Here is a 9,901-nt window from a genome sequence, read left to right as displayed (position 1 = left end):
CTGGAAATGCCAGAGGCAATCCTAGAACGCCGACACTTAGATTATAAAGCTTAAAGTATTAAACAGAAGCCATAAAAGGTGGTTTACTAAGAGTATCTAAAACTAACTTAACTTAATCCTGAATCTAAGTCTTACTGCCTTTCTTCCATACCTCCATCTCCGACAACAAATCACAGACAAACAAGCAGATAAGAGCAAGCACAAGAAGGTTACAAGTACTACAGGTAACAATTATACATTTAACATAGCAAATACACTTAGGCACACCTAGTTAATGCACAAACAAGTAACTCAAGCAATATGCACATGATGCATGCTTGTCCTATGGCTAATGAGCTCATCTGTCGGTTATACAGCCAACCCGACAAGTCTGGTTTGCTAAACTATTGGACTGTCCCCCGACATGCATCCCCATGAGTCTATGCATAGCTTTTACTCATATGTATATCAAATCGCTCAATGGGGGTACCATTCCCAAGAATTTATAAGTGTCCGGTCACCCTTACATCGCAGAGTCAACAGAGTATCGAGTTTTTGACCTGGTACACATGGTGGCAAGCCACGATACTTTACCCAGGGAATCTTGTATCTCGGATCATTTAATTATTCAAGCCAAGTATCATACATGATCATCTGTAACATTTTATAATCAATTTATCACTTTTCAACTTTACTTCACCTCCAAATTAACCTCATTTCCTAACTTCATCTGACTATTAGGTTTAATACTTTTATTTATGACTAAAGGAATGAAAATAGAGGTTTAGAAGTCTAAAATATAGTTTAAAATGTTGAAAACCCTGTTTGCTGAAATAAGGGCCACGCGTAAAAATGCAGCTTGCGCACACGTCCCCTTGTCATGCGTACGCGTGGACATGCATGTTGGTTCACTACGCGTACGTATAGGACCACTTGCGTACGCACAATCAAAATGTCCATGCCACGCGTACGCGTGGGCCACGCGTACGAGTGAACGTACGTTTTTTAAAAAAAATCAGATCACCAGAAAGCTGCATAATCACCTACATATTGACATAATTCACACCAAAACTTCCGACGGGCATAACTCAATCATTTTAAGTCATTTTTCTTCCATTCTTCGAACAGCATAAACTTCACGAATTTAATTTTCATTTAAAATAAGTTAGAATCAATTTGGGTTTCCGGAAGCCAAGTTATAGCCCGCCGAAGTTCGGCTCAAAACCAAAGTTCTACAAACCTCATAAACCTCATTTCATTCAAAAATCTCATTTCCTTTCATTATCATACCTACAATTATCAACATAACATATCCTTCTTTATCATCAAAACAACCACCATAACAATCTATTTCTTAAATCAACAATATTACACTTACTTTTCTTAGAATCCATCAAACATCGCCAACCAACCAACAAGCATCAAACCACAATAATTCATCAAATCACCAATTATCCAACAAGCACCAAATCAAACATGTCCATTGTCAAGATACTAAACATTAAATATACACCTGCATTCCAACTTATCCTATGGTCATCTAGCCTAAGTTTTCACAGAACATTATATATTAAATGCAAGAAACCTAAACCATACCTTCGTCGATTTTCCGCTTAGTGATTAAGGCAAATCACTAAACAACACAACCCCCCAAAGAGGTCAATAAACACTAGGCTCAGGTTCTTCTAAGTTCTAATATCCACAATTTCAAGATCCAATTATTTATTCACAACCTAATATACATTCATAACACATATATACCCAATTTAATATACAAAGCTCAAATTCAGTAAAATTAAAATGGAATTATGGTATCCTCACCTTACCCAAGCTTCATATAGGTAAGAGTGAATGTTTTTCTCAAGCTATATGGATCCTAAAATATCAAAGAGCAAAGAAATTCAAGACCTCCACTTAATTTCTCGAAAATTGGGAAAGAAGAGGCTGATAATGAATAAGCAGGTTACTTATGAAATTGTTCCGGTAGAAACGTTGAGTTCGACGCGGTGGTCGCGTGGCCACAAACGGTCTGGCGATCGGAGCTCGAATGGAGGAGTTACGGTGTTTTGAAATCACCGTAAGGGTTACGGGAAGTTTTTCTTCTCTCCTCTCCCTTGTATGCTTTCAACGCTGCTTCAGCTAAAATGGGGAAGAGAAAGGGCTTTGGTTCATTTAAAGGTTGGTCCGGCTGGGCCCACGGGCCCGGTTCAACCGGTTCAGCCCATTCGGTCCAATTTTGGACCATTTTCTTCAAAATTAGTGTCAAAATTCTCGTTTCAATGAGCTCTATCCTAATTTGATATAATATTCATATTTCTTATCTTCTTTATTAAAAAATTAATTTATTAACTAATTACTTACTAGTTTAACGGGGTTTATAGTTAGCCCAGTATGAAAAAAATTAACAAACATTATAATTCAAATTATCTAAAAAAATAAAAAAACTGAAATAAAAATCTAATTATTTATTAATGACACTAATAACAAATTATAATAATATAATGAATATTACAACTATTTAGCTAATTATAATACAATATGATAATTAAAACTATTTTAGAAAAATAATATCTGGAAATTTTTTTAATCGCTAACAGAAATTATAAATATTAAAATAATAACATTATTTATTAATTTTGATAATTTTTAATTATAATAATATTGTTAAATATAATTATTTAAGTTAAAATAATATTATATTATAATAAAAATACAAAATTTATTATTGATTAAAAAATTCTATTATTTATTAATTACACTAATAGCAAATTATAATAATATAATGAACATTACAACTATTTTACTTATAATAATATATTATAATTAAGACTATTTTAATAAAAATATTATCTGAAAATTTTTTTAATCCTTAAGAAATTATAAATATTAAAATATTAACATTATTTATTAATTTTAATAATTTCTATTTATAATAATACTGCTAAATACAACTATTCAAGTTAAAATAATATTATATTATAATAAAAATCTGAAATATATTTTCTTATTATTTTCAAAAAATTATTACAGATTAAGAAATTCTAATTATTTATTAATTACACTAGTAGCAAATTATAACAATATAATTTACATTTCAATTACTTGAGTTATAATAATGTGTTATAATTAAAACTATTTTAAAAAATATTATCTAAAATTTTTTTAATCTCTTATAGAAAATATAAATATTAAAATATTAATATTATTATTTATTAATTTTAATCATTTTTATTTATAATAATATTGCTAAATATAATTATTTAAATTAAAATAATATTATATTATAATAAAAATCCAAAAAATAGTTTTTTATTATTTTCAAAAAATTATTCCTGATTAAAATTACTTATTTAAACAAAAAAAAAGTCCTTAATAATGTGTTCTCCTAATACAACATTATTTACATAAATGTCTTATTTTATTATTAGTAAATTACATCAGTTAATTGAATTTCAACAAATTAAATGTAAATCGAAATAGAATTTGGTGACTTAAATCGTCGTTATAAGTTGGTAGTAAATTGCACTGGTTATTTAAACATTTTAAAGACAAGTAAAATCACCCAAATCTGCTGTGATTTAAGTGTACTTAGTTGCAAAACTTGTCGAGGTTTGTAAAAGCATAAATCGCAGCAATCAAGTTTGATTTACTTGAACATAACTAAGAATAACATCAAACTCAATGCGATTTACATCTTAAACAATATAAATACCTAAAGCCACTGCAATTTAGATGTAAGAAATAAAAAAGATAAAAGCTAGTGCGATTTATATGCAGCTGCCAACGAAAAAAAAAGCATAGCTATTACGATTTACGTGATCTTTTATGCTACATTACGAATATAAGAGAAGTAGCAAAGCATAACCTTCATCGTTCCTTTTATATGGCAGAAAATTATTCCCTAGTTACTCATCATAATGGTGAGATCACAGAAACAATACAGCAATAATCCAGTTGGTATTTTTATAAATTATGCTATGTCTTTTTTTTATTTATTTAAAACATGATATTCTGCAAAAGTTTGGTCAACTTGGTTGCACTACAAGAGAATCGGTAATTTGCGCCAGTTTTTTTATGAATTTGCGGCGGTTTAAAACTGCCGCAAAACAAAATACCGATGATTTCAGAAACGTTGCGGTTTAGGGGTGGAGATTTGATTTTCTGGCGGTTCTAACGAACCGCTGGCACAACCGCAGCAAAATCAAGAATTAGCATCGGTTGATTTAGTAGCGGTTTAAAACCACCATTATTTCCTTTACTAGTTTTTTAAAAAAATTGTGGCAGTTATAAATCGCTGCAATTCTGATAGGTGCTTTTTTAAAAAAAAAGCGACGGTTTTTAGCCTGCCACAATCTTTTACATGATATTTAAAAAATAATTAATGGACTACAATATATTGTACCATTTTTCTTTACTATAACTTAATTTTTTTACGTCATAATTGATTAAACTTAATATACGTGTATAAAAGAGGACTAATTAGATAAAACCATAATTTTGTGTAATTGAAAAAAAAAACTAATTGATAACACCAATAGAAGAAAACAGAAAACAGAGAACACAATAGGACAAGCACCTCTTCCTTAAAATGAACATAATCTTGATCCTAATGATGATTTTACAATAGGTGATAGATTTGATATAAGGCATCCCTTGTATTAGGACCGAACAAGACACCTGAGAAAAAATAAAATGTCAGCAAAGGACTACTTTCACAAACATTTAGCCCAACTAATTTACTGAAGCAATTTATAACCTGAAAGCCAGAAAACATACAGCTTTGCTAGTAAAACAATTTGGGTTAGGGAACATGCAATACTAGCAAGTGAATTTCTGGCCCAAGAGGAGAAGGCTCAAGACCTTACTATACCTCGAACCTTTAGAAGAGAAGAATCCTCTTCCTTCTACTGCCAATAACATCAGTTCTTCTCATCAGCGCACCAGGATAATTTCTATATATGGATCCCTACTCTCCGAGAACCAAAATCACAATTCACAACCTTCCACACAAAAAGTGATTAAATGTTAACATGATTAAGACTTTCGATGCATTCAAAAATTTTAATCTACTTATACTCTATAGCAAGTTATAATAATATTTTTCATTCCACATATCAATTTTATTTATTAAAAGACACAATATGCCATGTTGAACAAATTCAATGTTGGCATGACAACAAAGATGCATAACAGTGAAGACATAGCTTTGGAACAACTTAAAACAAAGATGAACACAATACTAAAACCACTTTAAGACTTCCTCATGTTTCTTGATGCTCCAATAATGTGTTGAAACTGTTGAGCATAAGCTCAAATTAAATAGTTACATCCATAAAGGAGTTAGGCTTTTTGTCTTTGCCAAAATCATCAAAGCCCTTCAAAACCATTATATAAAACAAATTCAAGGCAAAATCTTAACTCAATCAATAATTTTAATCACTATAACCCCCCACCGAATTATAAATCCAATAACATACACTAGAGAGGGGGAGAAAATAAAATAACATAAAATAAAAATACTTGTTTTTGGAATCTCTAACAATTCCTATTGATTCTCAAAAAAGAGAAAAAAATTAACAAATATTAATTGAAAACCATATGGAGAAATGGCAAATAAAGAAGACCTCTGTTTCAAGGCAATTTTAGCATCCTAGCATGCAACTTTTCTCTCTATACACATACATCACGAATTTTACTAATAAATAAATTCAAATTTTAGATAGCTAAAATTGAAAACAAAAACCAAAAAGAAAAATCAAAAGTTAAATGTAAATGCAAAGAGAAAAACAAAATCAGAAATATAGACATGAACTCAAAGCATAGAACTCAGATAAAATCTCAATGCAAATAATGATTTTGGTTACTTGCTTAAATTCCACACTCAAACAGGCACCAACTAACAACTAAGATTTCACAGTACTGGTTTCCTTCAACTTTTCTCGAGAAACAAACGAGAAAATAAAATAAAATTTGAAAAGGGAGGAAGAAGAAAACTGACAATACCAAAAAAGTGAAAGCAGTGTCGTCAACGAATTAGCAATGACGGAGGCAACCGGCTGTGGCGGCGCATGGAATTGGCGGCTGAACTCATTGAACAAATGGCTTCTAAATTTCCTCCTACTTTTAAATCGCCAACACTCATGCAAATACGAATTTAACTCTTTAAGCACTTCCTAATATATGTATATAGCTCATCTAGCAGTGTTATTGGTCTAGGATACACCTCTAGTATAGTTTGACTCTAAAATTCTCAGATTTCAAATCCTAGAAATCAAATTCAGCAACCCAAAGCTATACCATCATCAACCAAGAAAACAAACATTAACGTTCAAGAATACTCAACCTCTTATCATCATTTATTATCCTCAAACTTAGATTATAGAATCAAAATTCAATCAGTAACACTAAACCTCTAGCTCAAGCATTTCTCTAATAATCAAAGAATTACTTTTTCTTACAACTCCACTAATTATTAAACATTATTGAAACTGAATCAATCAAAGACCCAACAAAGATAAACAAACCATCAAACAATCATTAACTATTTGTATATATTTACCTAAACTAAAAAACTCAATACAAAGCACATAATAAATCAAAGAGTAAATAACCATTTCTGACCACGAAAGATTCAAATGCTAACAAAACTAACCACAAAAAATTAAAACTAAAGTTATACCCATAAAAGATAAGTTTTCTTCGACAAAAATGATCAATCATTTAATTTTTATTAAATTCATTAAAAAATTAATTAAAATACCTAAACTACCCCTACCATATTATCTTCCATCTCTTTCATCTTTACCTCATATTTACATCTAACATCGCCATTGTTAACCACTTATTCTTAATTTCTCCCTTTCCCTTTTTCGATTAACTTTTCCTCAAATACTTTCTAATTGTTACAGCTTCAAATCCACAAACACCCAACGGAACAAGCACTCAAGGCAATCATCATGGAATTGCTGAGCCAGAAGCTTCAAACCTTATTCCTTGCTCAAACTCCAAAACCCAAATGCCAAGTGTTCTTTTTTATTGCAAAGCTTTCACCTTTTTCCAATTTGGTCTTTGGATCTGAAATCAGATTCAAATACAATGAATCCAAAGTAGTAGGGTCGTGGAATGGAGCGGATGCGAGGGAGCGAAGCTAAGCGCCTTCTGTAACGACACCATGCGGGAATGCGAGAACCGTATAAAAGGACGTGCTAGGATTTTGGAATGTGACGACAGCATTCAGAGGCTTCCTTGGCGTCAGTTTTCTCAGCCTCTAAGGTGGTAACGGCATCAGTGTACATTCCTAAAAAGTAATCCAAAAACAAAAAGAGAACCGAAAAACACTAAACGAGAACAAAAAAATAAGTAAAACTCCACCTTTCGACGGCTCTCCCTTCCTTGTGACATCCTTTCCCCATTTCCTCCTTTACCATTTTCCCTTTTCTATTATTTGTCTCTTTACTTGTATTTGTTGATGCGTTGTGTTGATATGATGGTGATGTTAATGGTGGTTTGCGGTGGTATGGGTGTGGAAGACGGTGATGTTAAAATTTTGAAAAAGAAGAGATAATTTAAAAAGTTGAAGATAATAAAATAGATAAGGATAGTTTGGGTATTTTAATTAATTTTTAATAGATTTAATAAAAATTTAATGATTGGTCATTTTTATCGAAGAAAACTTATCTTTTATGGGTACAATTTTAGTTTTAATTTTTCATGGCTAATTTTGTCAGCGTTCGAATCCTTCATGGTCAGAAATAGTTATTTACTCTAAATCAAAATAGTAGTGTGATGAGCGGATAATTTATACGCTTTTTGGCATTGTTTTTAGATAGTTTTTAGTAGGATCTAGCTACTTTTAGGGATGTTTTCATTAGTTTTATGCTAAATTCACATTTCTGGACTTTACTATGAGTTTGTGTGTTTTTCTGTGATTTCAGGTATTTTCTGGCTAAAATTGAGGGACCTGAGCAAAACTCTGATAGAAGGCTGACAAAGGACTGCTGATGTTGTTGGATTCTGACCTCCCTGCACTCAAAATAGATTTTCTAGAGCTATAGAACTTCAAATGGCGCGCTCTCAACGACTTTGGAAAGTAGACATCCAGATCTTTCTAGCAATATATAATAGTTCATACTTTATTAGAGATTAAACAATGTAAACTGGCGCTCAACGCCAGTTCCATGCTGCATTCTGGAGTCAAACGCCAGAAACACGTCATGAACCAGAGTTGAACACCGAAAACATGTTACAACTTGGTGTTCAACTCCAAAAGAAGCCTCTGCACGTGTAAAGCTCAAGTTCAGTCCAAGCACACACCAAGTGGGCCCCGGAAGTAGATTTATGCATCAATTACTTACTTCTGTAAACCCCTAGTAGCTAGTCTAGTATAAATAGGACATTTTACTATTGTATTAGACATCTTTGGTCTCGGTTTTATTCCATTATTCATCATAGGAGACTATTGATCATTCATGGGGGCTGGCCATTCGGCCATGCCTAGACCTTCATCACTTATGTATTTTCAACGGTGGAGTTTCTACACACCATAGATTAAGGGTGTGGAGCTCTGCTGTACCTCAAGTTTTAATGCAATTGCTACTATTTTCTATTCAATTCAGTTTATTCCTGTTCTAAGATATTTGTTGCACTTAACCATGACGAATGTGATGATCCGTGACACTTATCATCATTCTCACCTATGAACGTGTGACTAACATCCACTTTCGTTCTACCTCAGACCGAACGTATATCTCTTAGATTTCTTAATCAGAATCTTTGTGGTATAAGATAGAATTGATGGTGGCATTCATGAGAATCCGGAAAGTCTAAACCTTGTCTGTGGTATTTCGAGTAGGATTCAGGGATTGAATGACTGTGACGAGCTTCAAACTCGCGATTGTTGGGCGTGATGACAAACGCAAAAGAATCAAGGGATTCTATTCCAGCATGATCGAGAACCGACAGATGATTAGTTGTGCTGTGATAGAGCATTTGGACCATTTTCACTGAGAGGATGGGATGTAGCCATTGACAATGTTGAGGCCCTACATATAGCTTGCCATGGAAGGGAATAAGAAGGATTGGATGAAGGTAGTACGAAAGCAAAGATTCAGAAGGAGCACAACATCTTCATACGCCTATCTGAAATTCCCATCAATGATTTACATAAGTATTTCTATCTTTATTTTCTGTTTATTTATTATTATTATTCGAAAACTCCATAACCATATATTATCTGCCTAACTGAGAATTTCAAGATGACCATAGCTTGCTTCCTACCAACAATCTCCGTGGGATCGACCCTTACTCACATAAGGTTTATTACTTGGACGACCCAGTGCACTTGCTGGTTAGTTGTGCGAGGTTGTGAAGAAAGTGCTGAGTTATAAACTCGCATACCAAGTTGAATGCCATTATTAGAGATCACAATTTCGTGCACCATAGTACCTTCCAATCCTTTAACTCTAAACAACCATCAAACTCAGATTATAGAATCAAATTTCAATCAGTAACAATAAACCTCTAGCTCAACCATTCCTCTAATAATCAAAGAATTACTTTTTCTTACAATTCCACTAATGATCACACATTATTAAAACTGAATCAATCAAAGATCTAACAAAGATAAACAAACCATCAAACAATCATTAACTATTTGCATATTTCTAAAATTTGTACAGACTGCCAATAGCATTCATTCAAGGATGTAGTAAATAAAAGAGTATTTTGATACACAGTAACAACGAGATGCAAGTAATATTTCACTGTGAATTACCGTTTCCAGAGATTTGGACAATTGAGATATTTGTAAAACTGAAGCGGATAACTATGAGTTCTGGCGGATCTGCTCCATATGAACAAGCTAGATTATCTTCATTCAATATTTATATTGTGAATGATCAATATGAGACATCTTTTTCTGGAC

The sequence above is a fragment of the Arachis stenosperma genome, chromosome 3 (genome assembly GCF_014773155.1).
Source record: "Arachis stenosperma cultivar V10309 chromosome 3, arast.V10309.gnm1.PFL2, whole genome shotgun sequence".
NCBI classification, from domain to species: Eukaryota; Viridiplantae; Streptophyta; class Magnoliopsida; order Fabales; family Fabaceae; genus Arachis; species Arachis stenosperma.
Note: the sequence above shows the minus strand (reverse complement) of the source record.